A 23,261-nucleotide genomic window follows, 5' to 3' on the forward strand; every position below is an offset into this window, starting at 1 on the left:
AGCCCTGTGCTAAATATATATCATGTCACATAATCTTCTGTTACTTGGGTATCTCTATCCCAATTTTGAAAATGGGTAAACTTTAGCCAAATGAGGACATGTAGAGGTAATGGTCAGGGACACAGGATGACTTACATAGTTGTGTTGAGAGCATTTTACCGGAAACTAGGCCAATATGATTTAGGGCCGAATTACGTGGCAATGCACTGGGTAGCTTCTAGGGGAAACTTACCTAAAAGGGGCTCTATGGTGTCACCAGTAATGTACTGAAACCAAGGAAATCATATTTGCCAGAACTCAACACAGGGAGTGAATGCTGTGTGATTTAAAAAGAGCTAAAATTTAGAGAATGCTCATTGGGTGCTGAGGTCTTTTCTAAGTATTATATGTATTATTTCATTGAACACTGAGAACAGTCCTATGATGTATGTATTGTTATTATTGGTTTCATTTTTATTATTATCATCATCATTCTTATTTGATGCTTCGGTAAAGTGAAGCTAAGAAGTTATGTCTGAATAAAGTGTCACAGAGGGCAAGACATAGTGTCCTGATTAAAATCTGGCTAATATTTCTCCCAAGACAGTTCAACATAACATGCCATGTGAGGCGAAGGGATATTTTGAGTAGTTGTTCAGGAAACAGGAGATGAGACTCCACAAGGGACATGTTTCCACAACTAGTTGTGCTAAATTACCTTCTAGAAGGGGTGAATCCAGTTGACTGCAGGGCTTCTGGCTTCCCGGCAGGGACATTCATGTTTTGAGCCAGAGCTGACTTGGGATAACAGAACAGGCCTTCTCAGCTCTGCAGCAGGGATGAGTACCCTGTCTTACTGGAGTCACCTCACTCCCTCTCTTCCTGATCCTCCAGCCCTCATCCTTTCCTCCAAATAAAACCCTAACTGGGTATTTCCAGAATATCAAATGTATTGAATTATTAGCTCATCTGGAGTATTGACATCTTTATCTGGTTTTCAAGTTAAAATATGTGTTGAATTTCATAAACCTTCTAAGCATTTTTGTCAATACACTGTATATAAAGTGTACAGAAATCTTTAGCTAGAATTTTATGATGCCTCCATTTCAGAGAATTGCTAGAATAATTAAATATTAAAGCTGAAAAGATGCAGCAAAGTTCTGTTGCCCAAATTCTTCATTAATAGATGTCTGATACAGACCAGACAGCTCCTACAAGTTTGCTGAACAGATAACTGAAGGAAGACGAGGTATATGAACTCATGCAACTTGGAGCATGTACTCCCAGCAGGGGCTTCAATCAGGACTTCCAAGAGCGATAGGAAGTGATATCTCAATTCTCCTTTCTCAGGTTTGAACAGAAAATGTTTATCAGGTTTAGATGCAAAGTTACTCACAGTTAACCTTTCTCCTAGGTCATTCATATCACCCAGCACCATGATGCATGGGTGGGACCCTTCTCTTACCCTATCCTCCTTATCATATCAGCTGCCCCTGTGGTAACACTCGCTTTTCTCCTCTTAGAGATCAAGGCTTCCTTCTTTTGAAACACCTCCTTATTCATACAATTCCTATAAATTCTTTATATGAATACTCTCCTCAGGTTCTTTCAAGGATAACAACCAAATAATTTTCAACCCCAGCATGATCACCAATCCATTTTTTCAGCAATTAAACAAATATATATCTGTATCTTTAACACTCATCTGTATTAAATTACTTGCTGTCTTGACAACTGCCTGGAGATCTGGACCCACATCCATCCACCCCAAGTCAAGTGCTGTCCTGTAAGTAGGTAATCTAAAAGTAGTTACTAAAATATTTAATGGCTATCATATTAAAAACATCTTGTCATTTCATTCAATGCCTCATTTTACTTTATTTATCATCGTTCTTTCTTGAATTGAAGGAAATAAAAAACTTCCTTAAGTTTGGTTCAAGTTTTCACTTGTGATATTGATTCAAATTAGGGAAAAATAACGATTTCCAGAAAGATGCTTCTGTATTCTTGACTGTTGCTAAAAGTGAAATAAGCAAACAAATCAATTCTGTACTCCTTAGTTTTGTTCAGTTTTTTTATGTATCCGGAAGAGACTTTCATTGTTTTTTTAAACTATAATTGGGTTTTATTAAGTCTTTATTCATTTTTTTGGACTTTGTCCAGTTTCCTATGCATTAATGTCAAAGAAGTCTTTAAATTATTATGATTCTGAAATATTTAATACTTGCAAGTATTAAACACAGCCAAAAATGTTTATCCTTTATAACCCAAATTACAATTGATTTTATTTTTACTGCATCTCCTTAGTGGTAATTGTTTTTTAGCATTCTTGTTTTTGTTGCTTCCCTTTCTTTGTATGCTTTCCATTTAATTTTATCTGAGTTTTATCTTTTTGTAGCCTAAATTTGATTATCCAGACTTAGTTTTATCTTCTTGGTTGCCTGATTTTCTCATTTATAATTGGATAAATTTGCAGTGTTTTAAGGATAATGAAATTCTATCTTCTTTATCCTTTGTCCTTTACCCTTTATCCTTTATCTTCTATTCTTTGGATGGGTTCAAGTATTTCATGGTTACAAAAGAGTTGAAAAATGTCTTTAATTTCCTAGCGATTATACTTAAAAATATGAAGGAAATTATTTATGCCTATGTAAATAATTTACCTCCTTTCAACATATTTTTAACAAATATTGGCTATTTTATACCTTAAAGGTATAATGTAAAATAATCCTGAACTTTAAAAAGCACAAGATCTCTTTTCAGGTGATAGCCACATAAAAGGTACTATCATATGCAACAAACTACCTCACAGACATATGGAAGCGATAATATAGTTTATTGGAGGTGTGCATTGCTATGGTCTAAATGTTTTTGTTCCTCTCCAATTAGTACATTGAAACCTAATGCCTCCTGTAATGTATTTAAAGGTGGGGCCTTTGGGAGGTGATTAGGTCATGGGAGCAGAACCCTCACAAATGTGATTAGTGCCTTTATTAAAACGACCCCAGAGAGATCCCTTGCCTCTTCCACCTGAGGACACAAGAGAAGTTGCCTTCTATTGACCAGAAAGAAGGTCCTCACAAGACACTGAATCTGCCAGCACTTTGATCTTAGACTTCTCAGCCTTCATAACTCTGAGAAATAAATTTCTGTTGTTTATAAGCCACTCAGTCTATGGTATTTTAACAGCTGGAGGGGACTAGACCAGCATGATGTGGGAGAATTGCTGTACCATGCTCCCTAGAGATCTTTTACTTATGAAAAATACTTCCTCAGTAGCTCACAACTTTTGTCTCAGAGCATCTCCACTGTGTCCTGAGATGAAGGGATAGTACTGAGTTTATAGAGAATCATGATAAGAAATTAAAACATCCTGGCCGAGACGGGTGGATCACGAGGTCAGGAGATCGAGACCATCCTGGCTAACACGGTGAAACCCCGTCTCTACTAAAAAATACAAAGAACTAGCCGGGCGCGGTGGCGGGCGCCTGTAGTCCCAGCTACTCGGGAGGCTGAGGCAGGAGAATGGCGTGAACCCGGGAGGCGGAGCTTGCAGTGAGCTGAGATCCGGCCACTGCACTCCAGCCTGGGCGACAGAGCGAGACTCCGTCTCAAAAAAAAAAAAAAAAAAAAAAAAAAAAAAAAAAAAAAAAAAGAAATTAAAACATCCTTGAATTCATATTAGTTTCTGTGATCATGAAAATTATGCATAGACTCTTACTATGAAAGAACTTACAGAATAGGATATATACACTTATCTATCTATCTACTACCTATTCATCTGTCTGTTATCTATTTATCCTATCTGTATGTCTGTCTATCTATCTATCTATCTATCTATCTATCTACCTACCTACCTACCTACCTACCTACCTACCTACTACCTACCTACTTACCTACCTACTACCTACCTACCTACCTATCTTAAAAGCCACAGGGTTGTGAGTGGTAAAGCTTCCTAGCAAAACAGTGTTCTGAGGTGTTTGTAGTATGTGTCATTCTTCAGTGGCCAGATTGTAGCTGGAGAAAATTCTTAAGCACAGAAGACCCAGGACAATGGTGGGGACCAGCAAGTGGCACGTGAGGCAGAGGAGGGCAGAGACATAAATTAGGAAGTATCCTGTTGTACACACTGCTGACTTCTCAGAGTTCTGCCTTTCTCTTTTCCTGGCTGATTCTATCTTAGTCAACATCTGTCTTTCCTGAAACTTGCCCTGACTTTCTTCTTTCTGGACTCTGAACTAGAGTATCTGGTTTCATCTTTCTATTCTGTGGGGTTTCTTTCCTCTGTTGTGTTTTATCTATATAAAATTCATTGTATTTCTACTCTATTTTATATATGTGGTAGTAGGGCACAAATTCTTGGTGTGAGGCAGGTAATAAATACATGATGCTAAAAAAGATGAACTGAGACTCAGCACTCCACTGTATGATACCTTGCATTTTCTTCTTCAAAGAATATATGTTATTATCGTTGGGACTCTATATTATAATTTTGCATCATCACCCCTAGAGTTCACTAATGTTAGCTTTACAATGTAAGCAATGAATTAAATACATGAGATATTTTAATTAAAATAGTTCACTAATCAATTACAGAAGCTAAATGGAATCATAAAAATGAACAATTATTAAGTGCTTACTTTGTGTGAGGGATTTTGTTTATGCTACTTTAATTGTAAAGCAGTGATGTGAGGTAGGAGTCCTCATCCTACAGATAAGGGAACTGAGGTTCAAGGGCCAAGTTCAAAGAGTTTGCAAGAAAGAAGCAGAGCTGGAGTCTAAGTTTGTGAGCTTCTAAAGCTGTACCCAGTTCATGATACCACTATCTCATGTGTTGAAAAACTAATTGTCAAAGAAACCAAATTCAGAAAACAGTTGAGAATAGAGAACACTATCTAGGATTTTACTTTAGTTGGAATTATTGGGGTTATTGTCATTTTGGCAAATATACATGCTTTTAAAGTGTCAGACAATGGGAGAATATATTTGATATGTGAGATTTCAATAGAGAATGCATTCTGATACTTACCTATCCTCGTACTCCAGATAAAGAGTACAGTGTGTTCTCCCTTGTAAGTGGGAGCTAAATGATGAGAATATATGGACACATAGAGGGGAAAAACAGACACTAGGGCCTTTGGAGGGTGGAGGGTGGGAGAAGAGAGAAGATCGGAAAAAATAATTAGTAGGTACTAGGCTTAATACCTGAGTGATGAAATGATCTGTACAGCAAACCCCCATGACACAAGTTTACCTGTATAACAAAACTGCACTTTCACTCCTGAACTTAAAACTTAAAAAAAATTCTAGAGGTGCCTATATTGTGATTCTAAACATATTCAAGTAAAGCCTAATCAGTGCATGAAGTCCACTGAAATGATATATTTGCACTAATCTAAGGTCCATTATGGATTTGGAAAATGTTCTTCAGGGAAAATAATCAAGTAGGTTAGAATGACCCAGAACAAATTTCCATTTAAAAAGAGGTAACATTATATCAGAAAATTAGGTGCCCATACACACACATAACCAAACTATTTTGAAAATGTTGGTCTAGACATTAAGAAGATTTGTTCATAGTTTAAAAATATAAATGTCTAAAATAGACAAAAACCAATACTATGATATGTAATTCTTTATGGACTTTAAAAAACATCAATTTTGATTTATGGATCATATTCAGCATAATTTTGTTTCTAAGAATAATATCAACATTTTTACCCCAAAATTTCTAATTATTTCCAATTTAAAATGTGCATAAAATATTATACATTAATAGAATTCATTTCAGCCTGTCTACAAAAGTATTATACACAGCAATCCTGTTCTCCTAATTCCTTTCCTGTTCCTATTTAGTTATAATTACACCACATTGATGAGCTACTTCAGCCTGCTGAGTTGAATAGAATGAATTTTCAGGTATAATTTAGCATTACATAGCCCAAGGGCATTTCAGAAATCCATCTCCAATCCTCATTTTGTGTGTATTTATGTCTGCTAAAGGGCTTAGAACCACCTGGATATTCTTTGACCTCTTATATGTGTTTCAAATAGAACTATTTGAATAAACTCTGCATTTGCCATTACCAGCACAGCAGTATGTGAACAGTAAATATGTAAATGAAATTCATGATTCTCTTACCATTATAAAAACCATTTTTAGATGTTTACTTAAACGGCCTTAGATACAGAAACAGAAATTATGGTAGGAAAAAAAGAGTCTCACATTTTATTTTCAAAACTTCTTTAGTTTGGCAAACACAAAATCTTATATTATTTTTAAATCATGCCTTGAAAAGCTATAGAAAGCTCACCTGAAGAGCGCAATAAATACTTAAATGAGTCATTAGAGGATTCACAAAATCTGAACAGAAATACAGCATGTGAAAAGGTGATTATTCAATTTTAAAAACCTTTGGCTCCCAACTTCTAAGACCATTTAAAGAAATGTTTGTAGGAAAATAGTATAACAAAGAAGGAACCAAGATTTCAGCTTGTGACTACCTAATCTTGATGGAATGAGGAAAAAAATTTCTGTTTTGTGGTTGCCTTTTTCTTGGGTTGATGATCACATGTGTTTTCAGCAGCATAAACAGTTATGTTCCCATCTGGATAAGATTAACCTTTTTTATTATAACATTTAGGATTTAACATATGATCCCTCATTTAAATTAAATGAATTTAACTTCAGTTTTTTAATAGTATACTTGTGCACTTAAATTGTGTCATCTGGTTGATGTAATGCTAAGTAAAAACAGACATGATTGTTGGTATAGCTTTTATTTTATTTGAGAATACAGACACTAATCAGGTGATCACAAACTTACAGAATATATTCATTCATTTGATTCATCATCCTGTTCATAGCAGATTTGTGGTGCTATGACAGTGTATTGAAAAAATGGCCCTTGACAATGAGTAGTCCACTCTTCTCTGAGGCTGAGTGAATGAGTGCTGTATTAGGAGTGTTTAAAGAATGGAGCCATGGGTAACAATAATTAAGCATTAGTGACAGAATTACTGAGAGGGGTAGAAAGTTCAGTGGACTATGTTGATCTAAGAACAGGATGATGATACATAATTGGTGTTCAACAAATAATGTTGATACATGCTTTTTCTTTTTGCTAAGTTTGCTACCAATTTGTAATCATAGTGCAAACAATTTCTCATTACTCAGATTAAGAAAACAACAATTAGTAAATAGAATTCTATACTTCATTGCTTCTTGCAACCAATACTAAGTGTATACTTGTCCAAGATACAAGGGGATAAAGATAAAATAACCATCATCTTAATCGTAAAATTTTGCTTATAATACGTGATTCATAAAGTTTTCAAAAATAATATTTCAATACTACCAGTTAAAATGTCTGTTTATATCAAAGAGAATGAATGTAATCAGTACCCTGACACTTGAAATAATGGTTCTAGTTTTGAAAAGTGGCAGTCAGTGGTGATAGAAGGCCCTGTAATATGTCAATACATATATGACAAGAATTCCATGAAGATCACGGGGCATGACATTTTGGAAATTTTCAGCAGAAGCAGAATAAATTATTTATGTCTTAGATGATATTATAAAAATGTAAGCTGAGATGTGTATGAGTTGGTGCCCATGACATGAACAGATTAGTGACAGCTTAAAAAATTACTGAAAATAAACTACTGAAACATATGTGTAGACCTGACACATTATCAAGAAATAGTGATTAATAAATATGGCTTCAGAAAATGGAAAAAAGAAAACTTTTATAATAAAAATACTAAATCAAGGCATTTCTGGTTAATCCTAATTCTTCTTGATATTAGTTAATATCTGACAATATTAATTATCTTTTTTCCTGAAAAATCCATTTATTGGCTTCTGTGCCATTTTTTTTTTTACTTTCCTTAATAAATTTATATTTGTAGACCAAATACCTGTGTAGAACTCTGTTTAAATTCTATAGGCATTACAATTTTTATGGTTTAACACCTTTGGTTCTTGAACAACACTGTCTTGCTTTATTTAAATCCTAGTTTTGCCATTTGTCAGCTGTGTGATCTTGGTCGAGTTACTTCATATTTTTGTACCACAGTTTCTTCATCTATAAATGTTTCCTCACCTATTATATATTTACAGGACTGCTATAAGAATTAAATGAGTCAATACATAAAAAGTGCTTAGAAGAATGACAAGTATAGTATTAGCTATTATTACTGGATATACCCATGTAGCTGTTCAAAATACATATCAAATACAACATACACAAAAACAGCCTATTCCAGTGTTTCTGGTTAGAGCATATCATAAAACAATAATTTATTGGCAAATGTCACTACCATGCCACTTTGATTATTTTAGCTTTGTAATATATTTTAAAGTTCGGTGGTATGATGTTTCCAGCTGTGTTCTTTTTGTTCAAGATTACCTTGGCTATTGAAGGTCTTTTGTGGTTCCATACATATTTTAGGATTGCTTTTTGTATTTCTGTGGAGAATGCCATTGGAATTATGGTGAGTATTTTATTGAATCAACAGATTGCTTTTAGTAGTCATTTAAAAAATACTAATTCTTTTAATCGACAAACACAGGCATTTTTCTATTTATTTGTGTCTTCTACAATTTCTTTCATCCCTTTTTATAGTTCTCAGTATACAGGTGTTTCACCTCCTTGCTTAAATTTACTCATGGATATATTTTTTATGATGCTATTGTAAATGAGATTGTTTTCTTAATCTTTTTTTCCAATAGTTAGTGAATAGAAACACTACTGATCTTGGCATGTTGATTTTGTATCCTGCAACTTTATTGAATTTGTTTATCAGTTCTAATGGACTGATACGAATCAGATTTTTGGTGGAGTCTTTAGGATTTCTCTATATAAGATCATGTCATCTGCAAACAGAGAAAATTCAACTCCTCCTTTACAATTTGGATGCCTTTTATTTCTTTGTCTTACCCAGTTGCTTTGGCTAGGACTTCCAGTGCTATGTTGCATAGAAGTGGAGAGAGTGGGGATCTTGTTCCTAATCATAGAAGAACTCTCAACTTTCCACCACTGGTTAAATGTTAGCTGTGGGTTCCTCATATATGGCCTTTATTGTGTTGAGGTACATTAGTTTTATACCTAATTTGTTGAGAGCTTTTTTGTAACCATGAAAGAATGTTAAATTTTGTAAAATGTATTTTTCTTCAACTCTGAGATGATCATATGGTTTTTCTCCTTCATTATGTTAATATGGTGAATCACATTTATTGATTTACATATTTGAATGATTCTTACATCCCAGGGATAAATTCTACTTGATCATGATCACTGATTCTTTTAAAATGCTGTTGAATTTTATTTGCTTCTATTTTGTTGATAATTTTTACAACTATGTTCATCAGAAATATCAGCCTGTAATTTTTTTTTCTTGTAGTGCCCTTGACAGGCGTTGGTATCAGAGTAATGCTGGCCTCATAAAATGAGTCTGAAAATATTATTTCCTCTTCAAGTTTTCATGTATTATATTAATACGGTTTGGTTGTGTCCCCACCCAAATCTCACCTTCAATTGTTTTTCCCATAATGTCCACATGTTGTGGGAGAGACCCAGTGGAAGGTAATTGAATCATGGGGGCAGTTATCTCCATGATGTTCTTGTGATAATGAGTGAGTTCTCATGAGATCTGTTGGTTCTAAAATGGGCTTTTCCCCTTTTGCTTGACACTTCTCCTTCCTGCCATCATGTGAAGAAGGATGTGTTTGCTTCCCCTTCTGCCATGATTATAAGTTTTGTGAGGCCTCCCCAGCTTTGTGAAACTGTAAGTCAATTAAACCTCTTTGCTTTATAAATTGCCCAGTCTCAGGGACTTCTTTTTAGCAGTGTGAGAATGGGCTAATACATTTATCCCCAGAAGCCAGCCAGTGTCTGAGATATATTAGTTGCTCTACAAATATTTATGAATCGAATGAGTGTATTAGTTTTCTGTTATTGCTTTAACAAATTACCACAAATTTGATAATTTAAAACAACACAAATTTACTCTGATGGTCTTGGAAGTTAGACATTTAAAATAAAGTATGGGTTGGGCTATGTTATTTATGAAGATTTCAGGAGATAATTTCTTTGCTGGCGTTTTCTAACTTCTAGAGGCTACCCACCATCCTTGGCTCATGGCGTCTTCCTTCAACTTAGTGCATCACTCCACTTCGTGGATCCATTACCATGTCTCCCTTTTCTTACTTTGATTCTCCTTCCTCTTTAGTAGAAGGATTCTTGTGATTACATTGACCCATCCAGATAATCTGCTGTCACTGTCATTGCTACAACCAAAGAGACTCAAGTATTTGGAAAATATCCAGATCCTGAACCATGCCGTACCTGTTACAACATACACATGCAAAATAAGGCTACATACTTTGCATTTTCAGCTTTTCAGTTCCTGCAGCAGAAGGATTCATACCAGATATATGTTGAAATGGATATTTCATTAAATCTGTAGATTAATTTGTGAGAAATTATATTTTAGGTCTTCAAATCCATGAACAGGTTTTGCAGGTTTCACGATAGTGGTCTTACACACATTCCATTAGATTTATGCTGAAACATTAGATTTGTAAAAGTTATTCTAAGTGATACCCCTTTAAAATTTCATATTCTATGTTTGATTGCTATTGCTGGTACATGGAACGAAAAATGACTTTGTGTATTGACCTTCTGGAATTGCTTAACTAACTGAGCAGTCCATATTGTTTTTGATTTTTCTGTATATTCAATCAAGTTATCTATAAATAGGCATGGTTTTTATTTCTGTCTTCAGTGGCTATGACATCCAGTGTAATACTAAATATAAGTGATGAGAATGCGCATCTTTTTCTCACTCTTCATTTCAAGGCATAAAGTTTCAATAATTCATTGCTAAGCATGATTTTACTCATGTGCATGTTTTTCTATTTTCAGAAACTTGTTACATGAAAGACATCCCTTCTATTCTAATTTTCCAAAGGGTTTTTTTTTTTTTAAATCATGATTGGATATTGAATTTGGTCAAATATATCTACTGATGTATATTTTTTCTCATTTATTGTGAAATATTTTGGTATATTTTTAAATGTTTTACCATATCTGCATTTCTAGAATAAACCCAGTGTGATCATGATGTTTTATACTTTTTATGAATCACTACATTTGATTTGCTAACATTTTGCTCTTGTTTAGGATTTTTGTATCTATGCACATGAGGAAGTTGGACTATATTTTTTCGCTCCAATGATTTTAGTATCACTTCTTTTGCATGTGCTTTCTATCTACCTGGAATATCCCTTTCCTGCCTTTCCTCCAGGAGACTCACTCTCTCCTATTGCTTTCCTAGCACTCCAGGAATCCATCTTCTATAGGCCTCACCACTTCTATTCAAGATATGAGGGGAGGGGGAAGGAAAACCCAGTGTGTGTGGTTTAGAAGGTGCCCATTTGCTCTTTCTTGAATTAAATGGGGCTGTGCTTACCTCCTTAGGAATATAATCAGATAATGATTTGTAAGTCTTACTCTTTGTTTTTGAATCTTTCTCAATTCACTGTCATTTCAACTACTTAATGATGAAAAAAAAAAAAAACATTTAGAGAACTGAAATATAATCTATACTTGCAAATAGCCAGAGATGGCCAGAATGCCCCAGATTCTATCTCAAGAGTGATCTGTGGACAAAACAACCTCCTTGTAAACCAGAATGCTATATTTTATATATGACAGAAACCAAAGTCCCTTTGGCTTTCCTTCAGGAGAGTTCATCACAACCCATTTATCATTTCTAGATCCCATATAAAGTGATCCTGACAAACAATAGAAAATGTTTGTAGTCTAATAAAACTGAAGAAAGTAATTTTAACTTTTAGGTTTAATAAATGCCAGCCATGTGGAAATTCTCCAAACAGTGCTTTGACTTGCCTGGAAAATGTTATTACTATAAAATGCTTGGAGATGCTAGATTTCTTTTCTTTTTCTTTTAATCTCAAAAATCAGTCTTACAAAGATAAAAAATATTAGCAATTCCACCATTTGAAAGTAGTTATGTCATTTTCCACCTATACAATTACATTTCTATAACTTTGCTTCACTGATAAATTTATTTTAAAATGTAAATTAATGAATGATATCACTGATATCTCCAAAATCTGGGTCCTCATAATCCAGCTTTAGAATTTATCATCCACTTTCTTCTCTTCAATTTTCTGATTTAAAATATTTAATATTTGGCTATAAGACTTAAAGACGGATTTCTTTTTTTTTTTTGCTCTGAATTATTAACTTTATTATAAATTATGTAGTTGAGTGTCATTTATGATTTTATTATATTATTATACTTTAAGTTTTAGGGTACATGTGCATAACGTGCAGGTTTGTTACATATGTATACTTGTGCTATGTTGGTGTGCTGCAGCCATAAACTCGTCCTTTACATCCGGTATAACTCCCAATGCAATCCCTCCCCCCTCTTCCCTCTCCCCTCCCCATAATAGGCCCCGGTGTGTGATGTTCCCCTTCCTGAGTCCAAGTGATCTCATTGTTCAGTTCTCACCTATGAGTGAGAACATGCGGTGTTTGGTTTTCTGTTCTTTCAATAGTTTGCTGAGAATGATGGTTTCCAGCTGCATCCATGTCCCTACAAAGGACACAAACTCATCCTTTTTTATGGCTGCATAATATTCCATGGTGTATATGTGCCACATTTTCTTAATCCAGTCTGTCACTGATGGACATTTGGGTTGATTCCAAGTCTTTGCTATTGTGAATAGTGCCACAATGAACATACGTGTCCATGTGTTTAAAGACGGATTTCTATTTGTATATTATTTGCATTTGAGAAACAGATAATTTTACTAAAAGCAATAGTTCTTTTACATTATAAATTTCTTTTTAAATCTTTTTTTGTTTTTAAATGTTTCTATCTTTATTGAAATATAATTAACAGATAAAAATTGTATATATTTACAATTTATAATTGTATATGTTTTGATGTACATATAAATTAAGAAATGATTACCATAATGAAGCCACTTAACATGTCCATCACCGTTTTTGTGTGATAAGACCATTTAATGATAAGATCATTTAAGGTCTACTCTCGCAGCACTATCTATAGCCACCATTCTGTAGGTTAAGTCTCCCAGACTTATTCATCCTGCAAAACTGCAACTTTATACTCTTTGACCAACATCTTCCCATTTCTCCCATTCCTCAGCCCCTGCCAACTACCATCCTATTATCTGCTTTTATGGGTTTGACTTTTTTAGATTCCTCATGTAAATGAAATCATGTAGTATTTGTCTTTCTGTGCCTGGCTTATTTAATTTAGCATGATGTCCTCTAAATACTTCCATGTGGTTAGACTAAATAATATTCCACTGAATTTATATGTGCCACATTTTCTTTATCCATTCATTTGCTGATGGAAACTTAGGTTGATTTCATATCTTGGACATTATGAATAATGCTACAAGGAACATAGGAGTGATGATATTTCCACATACTGATTTCATTTCCTTTCAATATACAAGTAGTGTAATTGCTGGAGGATGTAGCAGTTCTAGATTTAATTTTTTGAGGAACCTCAATACTGTTCCATCATGGCTGTACCAATTTATATTCACAACAACAGTGTAAAAGGGCTTTTTTCTCTACACTTGATGACACTTGCTATCTTTTGTCTTTTTGATAACAGTCTAATGTGTATGAGTCAGTCTAATAGTGTATGAGTTAATATCTTATTGCGGTTTGGATTTGCATTTCCCTGATCATTAGCGATGTTGAAAAGTTTTTTCATATACCTGTTGGCCCTTTGTATGTCTTCTCTTGAGAAATGTCTTTTGACATCCCTTTGGCCATTCCTTAATCAGATTTACTTGTTGTTCGCTATTGAGTTTCTTATGTATTTTAGATATTAACCCATTTTGGGATGTATTGTTTGCAAATATCTTTTCCCATTTCATAGGTTGCCTCTTCACTCCATGATTGTTTCCTTTGCTGTGAAGAAGCTTCTTAGTTTGATGCAACCCTATTTTTCTACTTTTACTCTTGTTGCTTGTGCTTTTGGGGTTATAGTTAAAAAAAAAAAAAAAATCATTGCCCAGATTAATGTAAAAAAAGCTTTTTCCCTAAGTGTGTTTCTAGTATTTTTAGTTTCAGGTCTTATGTTTAAATCTTTAATCAATTTTGACTTGATTTTTGTGTACAGGGTAAGACAAAAATCAAGTTTTTTTCTTCTGCTATATTAAGATGTCCAGTTTTCCCAGTAACACTTACTGAAGTGATTATCCTTTCCCCATTGTGTGTTCCTGGCACACTTTAATTGACCAAATATGTGTGGTTGTATTTCTGGGTTCTCTCTTTTGTTCCTTTGATCTATATATGTTTTTATGCCAGCATCATGCTGTTTCAAGTACTAGAACATTGTAGTATATTTTGAAATCATCTTATTAGATACATATTTGCATTTATTTGTATCTTGTTATTTTGTCACCTAACATTCTAGATTATGGAATTCCAAGGCCTCTTCCAAATAAATTCTATACTGATGAATATTACATATTATTTAACACAGAAAGGCAAGACTTATCTAGAATTGTTTCATATTACAAATATGCATTCTGAAGTTAAAGAAAAAAAACTATGAGGGATAGAGAAGTAGCTTAGTTCATCAATGGCAGTTGGGGGAGGAATTAAATAAATGAAATACTTTGAATGTCCATTTGTCCATTTAAATTCTTTTATTTATCCCCCAAAAGAGTAGTATTAACTGATTATGAATATATTATCTTACTCATATTATTTTCATCTGTAAAGTTCCAAAAAAATGAACTGAGCAAAAAGGTAGATGAGATCATGAGAAATAAAAATAAGAATCAAAGGATTTACCTAACAGAGTTTACATTGTAACAGTCATTACATTAACTATCTTAGCAATTTCAATGACACAACTGTCTTCAAGATGTAGTGAAAAAGTGAATGAATACCCCAAACAAAAAAAATTATAGAATTTTTGCAGAGAGTAAGTTTTTAGAAAACTTCTGTAGAGTACTTCATAGAACCCTAAAAAATTCAATGTACTACAAGTAGTTTGAATAGTTCAGTGATTTTTGCCAATTATGCAACACATTTTTTTAATTATTAATTTTCTGTGTTTCAAGTAACTGAGTTAACCAAGATACTTGTCTATATAAAGCAGTAAGTTACTAGAAAACTTAGATTTCAGTGTCCTCAAAGGATCAGAAACTATAATAAATTTGATCATCCATGTGGAGTAAGGCCTATGTCTATCAGGAAATCAATTAACCTAATCAGTTGAGTGAAATAATAGTGTTGTTTTCACTCGGGTATTTTTTCCCATTCAATGTGCTTCTATCAAGAGTGTTCTGAGTACAGATATACCAATACTCAACAAGAGGGAACATTGGAAATTATAAGATGTGAATCGAAATGAAATAGACTTATAGACCCTAAGATCATTTTATCCATATGGTAGGAATTTAATAAGCGATTGATTGATTTAATGAATCCATGTAATATAAGAATACCTTTTATATTTTGTTAATTTGAAATAGAATAGGTTAAATTAAACCTCAAGGAACAATATTTCTTTGGCTGAATTAAAAATTCTAATTAACATTAAGCCATCAAGTTTGTAATATATCAGAACACAAAAATATGAAAACATGATTACCCCTGGATTAGAATTCATGAAGTTGCCATTTTTGTCATTTCAAAGTATGTGAAAGATATTTATTTTCTAACATGGAAAGACTATTTGTAATATTTAACGTCAAGGCAAAGTTAATTCAGTTCGATCAAAGTATTTGAAATTTTTACAATGTTACCATATTATTAGGTGGATTACACAAAAATAAAGGCACATATATAAAATGAAGATTTTACACATCAAATGAAGGCAAATTATTTTTCCTATCATTGGAGGAAATGAGAAATAAAGAATCAAATGTTGGAAAAGGAAGTGATTTATAACATTTATGATGATGAAAATAATAAAAGTTTGAAATAACTTTTAAAAACATTATGATGTAATGGCTGAGTGTGGTGGTTCATGCCTATAACCACCACAGCACTTTGGGAGGCCGAGATGGGAGGATCATTTGAGGTCAGGAGTTTGAGACTAGCCTGGCCAACATGGTGAAACCAGGTCTTTACTACAAATACAAAAATTAGATGGGCATGGTGGTGTGCCCCTGTAATCCCAACCACTCAGGAGGCTGAGGCAGGAGAATTGCTTGAACCCAGTAGGCAGAGGTTGCAGTGAGATGAGATTGCACCATTGCACTCCAGCCTGGGCGACAGAGTTGGACCCAGTCTCAAAACAAACAAACAATATGATGTATTAATATAGCAAAATAACATGCTGGCAGTTTGCCAAACATGATGTTCTCTTTCACATTTGATCCCCTCTATGCATGTTGCTTCCTTGGCCTGGTTCTCTTTCCTCTTTTCTGCTGATACATAGCTTTTCTTGTTAGAAGGCTCAGTTTACTTTGCCAGTTTTGTGATGCTTTTTCCAACTGTTCAAGGCACAATTATTGTCAGTTCTGCTATAATGCTTGTTTTGAAAACGTAAATATGTTCTAAAGAAATTGATATAAAGAAAAAAATTAAGGTTGCTTATGCATGATTTCCTCCATCAGAAACATGAGGGGAATGCAAAAAACTGCACCAGCTGTGTCCAAGCTACGTGGGGATACACAAAATGTACCCTAATCCACACATACCACAAACATGCACCAGCTCTCTCCATTCACTGGGTGTTTTATAAGCCACACCTATCTGCACCTAATAAAACCTTTCCTCTGATTTCAGCTCACCATCCTCCTACTTCCTAATAATTTGCAAGCTGCAACTCTTTTAATATCCACTTCCAAAAGCAAACCAAATTTTATGGTAAAAATACTCACATTATTGTATCATTTATGTGTTTCTTAACTATTCACACACACACAAACATTACCATTTTCATTAGGTTCTTATTTTTAAAAATATGGCAGTCACAAAATTTTTGAATGTTCGACTCCAGCCCATTTTACCATTATCCCTGTGTTTTTTTAATTGTATAATGCTACATGGTGTGATACTTTTTCAGGAACACATATGTCATATTTATAACAGAACTGACTATAGTACCATTAGCAACTTCTGTCATTCAGTAGTACTTAGCATACTGAGTTGCATTTATTTGTACACTTACCTATTTTCTCCACTAGAATGTGCAAATGTCCTGAATTGGGAGAGAATCAGGTACTAGAAAGGAGCTGAATAGTGCTGAGGAGGATGGTGGAATGAAGGCTGGTAGTGGAGACGATGGTGGGGGTTGGGTAAAGAGCAGGAAGGGAACCAGGATGAAGACTAGTGCAGTAGCCTCACCTGGTGGTATAGAGTTGATGGGTTATAATGGGTAGAGAAAAAAGTAGATTGTATCTTCTCTCTGAGCTACAATCAGTCAATCAATTGACCACTCAAACCCACTGATTTCACCTCACAGCTGCTCTTTTGTTTCTTTCCTTCTCCCCTGTTATGGACTCAATGTTTGTGTCTCAATGCATTAACATGTCAAAACTCTAGCCTCCAATATGACTGTATTTGGAAATGGGGCCTTTGGGAGGTAATGAGAGATAGATGAGGTCATGAGGGTAGAATCCTGATAAAAGGATTAGTGCCCTCATAAGGAAAGAAACCAGAGAGCTTGCTCTCTCTTTGCCCCAACAAAGAAGTCACGTGAGCACACAGCAAGATGGCGACTGCCTACCAGCCAAGAGGAGGCCTCAGGTAAAACCTGCTTTGACAGCCCCTTGATGACTGACTTCTCTACCTCCTAAACTGTGCAAAAAATAAATTGCTGTTGCTTAAACTTTCCAATCTATGACAATTTGACAGGGCAGCCTGAACTAATACATCCTCAGAAATATAAACTGTACCCTGACATGTATGTAAGGTATGTATACCTTACATGTATGGCATTTCAAAGTCCTGATTGACTTTTCTCACCTATAGGAAAAAGTTTGAGTACCTTAAAATGTCATGCCAATTCTTACATGATTTTAACTCTGAATACCTTTCCAGCCTCAGGTCTTGTCGGTTCTGACCTTTCAAATACTAACTTCTTTGTAGTTCCTTGAACACAGATAGTGTTTTCTCATCAATGCTTTTATCCACACAACTTCTTTGCTTAGGATGTCATTTCTCTTCATCTTCAAATGCAAATCTTCTAATTTATTTAATATGGAGCTCAATCATAAACTTTTCCAGAAAGCTTTACCTCAGGCTAGTCTGTGCTTTCATAATTTCCATCGAGTCTCCTTATCATTGCCTTGGGCATGTCTCTTTATATGTGATTATATGCTCCTTGAAGGCAGTGATCATCTTCCTTATCCTAATTCATAGTGGGTACTCAATAAATATTTATCAAATAAATATAAATGGCCAGCACATTAACTTGGCACAAGTATCACATATTCAGTAAATGACAAATACTATTATTATTATTTTATAATGTTGAAGCCTTTTTTGTGAAGTGGTTATTAACAACTCTATAAAAGGTTTGGATTCCAATGAAAAGATGTGTTTTCATTTGAAAGCCTTCAGGGCTCCATTGTGTCATGTTAGCAGTGAGTAGTGCCGAATTTGGCATAATAGTTAATGATCTTATTTATGTCTTCCAAGCAATCCTCAGTAGCAATTTTTAACCATACTCTGGTCAAAAACATACCAGCTTCGGCCAGGCATGGTGGCTCACACCTGTAATCCCAGCACTTTGGGAGGCTGAAGTGGGCAGATCACCTGAGGTCAGGAGTTTGAGATCAGCCTGTCTAACCCAGTGAAACCCCGTCTCTACTAAATATACAAAACTAGCTGGGTGTGGTGGCACATGCCCATAATCCCAGCTACTCAGGAGGCTATGGCAGGAAAATCGCTTGAACCCAGGAGGCAGAGGTTGCAGTGAGCTGGGATCATGCCACTGCACACCAGCCTGGGAGACAGAGTGAGACTCAGTCTCAAAAACAAAAACAAACAAAAACAAACAACAAAACAACAAAACCCAGCTTCTATACAAAAGCTTCTAATCTCAGCCCCAGTGCTGTTTGGATGTAGTTGTGCTAACCATGCAAATCTGGTATCTTTCAACATCCATTGAGCAAGTATGAATCTTAAAGATGTGAGTCTGACCCTCTAGATCAGGTAAGCTAAATTCAATCTTTCTATCCAATTTCCCCGGCTTCATCAGTGCCGAATCCAAAGTATCAGGTCTGTTAGTGGCTATCAGCACTTAATATTGCCTTGATGATCAAAGCCATCCAACTGATGAATTAGTTCTCACATTTTTTCTCTGTACTTCATTGTCACCTCCAGCACCATCATCAAACTGAGCTCTTCCAATAGCATCAGTTTCATCAAAGAAGATAAGGCAGGTGTTTCTTGTTCTGGCCATTGGGAAGAGCTTATGAACCATTCCAGCCCCTTTGCAGGTATAGTTCTGTAAAAGTTCATATCCAATAACTCGATGAAGCAAGCATAAGTCCCATTTAGCAACCACCTGAGCACAGAGTGTCTTGCCTGTACCTAGTGGACCAAAGAGCACACTCTTGGGGGGCTCCATGCCAAGGTTAACAAATCTCTCTGGATGAAGTAGTGGGGTTTCAACTACTTACAATTTCTCAATCTGTTCCCTACAGCCACCAACATCGCTGTATATGACATCAGGTTTTTACTCCACTGGCATCATGGTAATTGTTGGGTCAATCTTAGAAAGCATGGGAATATGATTTTAATTCACATCAAATTTCATCCCTGCTTCAATGTCATTAGATCCCTGAGGTCCACCACAAACTTAGCAATCTGCTACACACTGACAATGTATTTTGAGTTCTCAGAATCAGCATTTACTGTCTTTCTACACCTTGCAACCTGTAAACATTGTTCACCCTGGAGCATTTGCTTATTTGCAGCCAAATCCCAGAGTGCTGGTGGTGGCCAGGCTAGTGTCAGACTCTTTAATACTACTGAGATAATTTTCTTAAGGAGTTGTTGAATGTCATTCTCAACCTGCTTAATCTCCCTAGAATAAGTGCTCTGACCATGATTTTTCAGCAAGGCAGTATCCTCTTCATTCAGAGCTCAAAAGTGTTTGTCATCCTTCTCATCCTTTTTGATTTTCCACTGTTCAGCACAGAGGTAATCCAGCGTTTTAAGAGATGCCAGTGATTCAGCTCCTTAGTGATTACACTGCCTTACTATTATTTCTTTTATGCACTGTTGCTAGTGAACTTTTAGCTTTCTGCAGGAAATGTGAAAGTAATAAAGAGACTCAAGAAAACTCCATGTTGAAATAGGTTTGTACAATTTTTCTGACCTTTTGCAGCCTCCTTATAAATTCTTTATCATGTGCTTGTTCATATTTAAAAATGCTACATTTGGCTGGGTGCAGTGGCTCACGCCTGTAATCCTAGTACTTTGGGAGGCCAAGGTGGGTGGATCATATTAGGTCAGGAGTTTGAAACCAGCGTGGCCAACATGGTGAAACCCTGGCTCTACTAAAAATATGAAAAAATTATCTGGGTGTGGTGGTGCATGCCTGTAATCTCAGTTACTCAGGAGGCTGAGGCAGGAGAATCACTTGAACCCAGGGTGTGGAAGTTGCAGTGAGCTGAGATCTCACCACTGCACTCCAGCTTGGGTGACAAAGTGAGACTCCATCTCAAAAACAAAAACAAAAACAAAACAAAAACAAAACAACAAAACTACACTTGCAGGGCAGAGGAGGTCATTTGTATAGGAAGTAATTCATAAAACTGACAATTTAACTATAGTAATCAAGAGTTGTCCATTCCCATATAGACAATGTTAAAAAAAAATGTGTGAATAGCAAAGTGCTTTTGTATAACTTATGATATCAGTGGAATTTGAAATTTAGAACTAATGATTTTTTTTTCAGTTGGTTGGTAACTTAAGAGAAAAGTAATATCGCTTGAATTCACTCTGAAGCACACATCCAGAAAAATCTATAGCTCTAGCACTCCGGAGAAGTTCAACCTCCTATAAATGAAGAAATAGAAAGTGGTTTTATTTTCCACTTGTGCTGTACATAAGTTTATTTCTTGAAAAATGCTATCTGAGGTGAGTAAAGGGAAAGTAGCCTAGGCTAATAATTTAGGCTAGAAGTATATGAATTGAAGGTACATTGAAAATGTCATAAAAAAGTCATTTCATGTGGGAGTTCAGTTAGCCATCACTTTAAGAAGTTTTCTTTAAAAACAGCTTTACCTGAGAAAGCAGCTGACGTAATTGCATCTTTTATTTTCTTTTATTGCACAAAATATCAATACTGCTGGTTTTAAGCATTTTCTGTTCAGAAGCAATCTTTATTCTTTTCTATTTCCATTTTTATCACCAGTTTAAATTGTTAGATAGAATGTTATAGGTACACTTTTCTGATTCAAAAAATCTCTAAAAAACACATTTTGTTGAGATAATTAAGAAATAGGCAAATTATTTATTGATATTATAACATACCATTTCTTAGTAGGCAATCTATGCCTATTCCCACTTATACTTTCTTTTATTTCCTTTTAAGGTTATAAGTAGTACAATGACCAGGTTTAACTGTTTATATAATCTTCAATCTATACTTAGTGCTATATGAAAAAAACTGGACCATGTTATTCAAAATACATTTTACAAACATAATAATTTTAACTTTTTATTAGTTTATTTAATAAAAGACAAATCATATCAAATTTTATTTTATCTGGGACATTGACAACTAGAGAAAAAAAAAGATAAAATCTTTTTGCTTCTTCATTCCTTTAATTCTTTATTTCTTCCTTTAAAGTACGAGACTGCATTATGGGCAGGGTGACTCACACCTGTAATCCCAGCACTTTGGGAGGCTCAAGAGGGTGGATCATGAGGTCAGGAGTTCAAGACTAGCCTGGCCAACATGGTGAAACCCCATCCGTACTAAAAATACAAAAATTAGCCAGGAATGGTGGCATGCACCTGTAGTCCCAGCTACTTGAGAAGCTGAGCAGAAGAATTGCTTGAACCCAGGAGACAGAGGTTGCAGTGAGCTGAGATCAGGCCACTGCACTCCAGCCTGGGTGACAAAGTGAGACTCCGTCTCAAAAAAAAAAAAAAAAAAAAAAAAAAAAAAAAAAATTCCTTTAATATGTAATCAAGCCCAAGCAATAAAAAATCTTTTGAAAGGATTATAACTTTTGCCTTCATTTCTATGTTTCCCCATAACTCTGAGCACAGAAGGGCCTTAATAATCATTTAGTTGAGGCTTAATGATGACATAACCAGCTATAATACAGCTTCTTGAAACGCAAAAGGCTGTTTTAGGATTGGGTGGGGACCTTAAATGGTCATTTGCTATTAAGCACGATCACACTAAAATTCTAGAGACAGATTCAGTTATCTCATGGACTCATTGTGAACTCAGTTTGTTCACATAACAAAATGCTAACTGGGACATGGGATTTGGGAGCACACTGGGAATGTTAGGACATGGTTTTAATTGCAACATTCTCAAACTATCTGTAGGAAAAAAGGGGTTATGCCTACAACCAAGTTTTGTATATTTGCATACAAGCCACACACTAAGACCTATTTCTGCTGTATGGACATCTGCAAAATCTCAGGGACCACATGGAGAAGGGAATAAGCTGCATTTCTAATATAGTCATAGTATAAGCAACCCAAATTTGCTATCCATATCTCTACATTAGTGATTCCTGGTTTTTGCAATTGCAATTACTTGGATCAGAAAAAATCCAAAGGGAAAATATTCTTTCAAGTAAGGACATTTATAAAATATTATTGCTTATCACTATCATTTCATTTATTTATTTTTCCCCCTTTTTCCAGCCTTATTGAGGTATACTTGACAAATAGCAGTTGGATATATTCAAGATATACAATGTAATGCTTTGATATACACATGCATTGTGAAATGATTGCCACATTAATTAACACATCAATTGCCTCACAGTTCTCTTTTTAGTTAGATTCACCAACTCATGTGCTCTTTTTGTTTGTGACCAATAATATTTTTCCTTTTTATTTGTACAAATCTATGGAGTACATGTGTAATTTTGTCACATGCATAGATTGTATACGGGTAAAGTCAGGGCTTTTAGAGTACCCATCACCTGAATAATACACATGGTGGAGAAGACGATCTAACATCTATGAACTGTGGTGAAAAGACAAGGAGAATATCTACAGAAAAGGGGGAACTCAAAAAGACAAACTTTT

General features: G+C 34.9%; 1 protein-coding gene and 1 pseudogene across 5 annotated transcripts in view; both read right to left on the reverse strand.

Annotated features, from left to right (window-relative positions):
- The window catches only part of RALYL (RALY RNA binding protein like), a 715,531-nt gene that overhangs the window by 207,877 nt on the left and 484,393 nt on the right, over window positions 1–23,261 (reverse strand). The window lies entirely within an intron of this gene.
- Window positions 18,719–22,109, reverse strand: LOC126961327 (26S proteasome regulatory subunit 7-like; annotated as a pseudogene).

This window comes from Macaca thibetana, chromosome 8 (genome assembly GCF_024542745.1).
Source record: "Macaca thibetana thibetana isolate TM-01 chromosome 8, ASM2454274v1, whole genome shotgun sequence".
Taxonomy (NCBI): Eukaryota; Metazoa; Chordata; class Mammalia; order Primates; family Cercopithecidae; genus Macaca; species Macaca thibetana.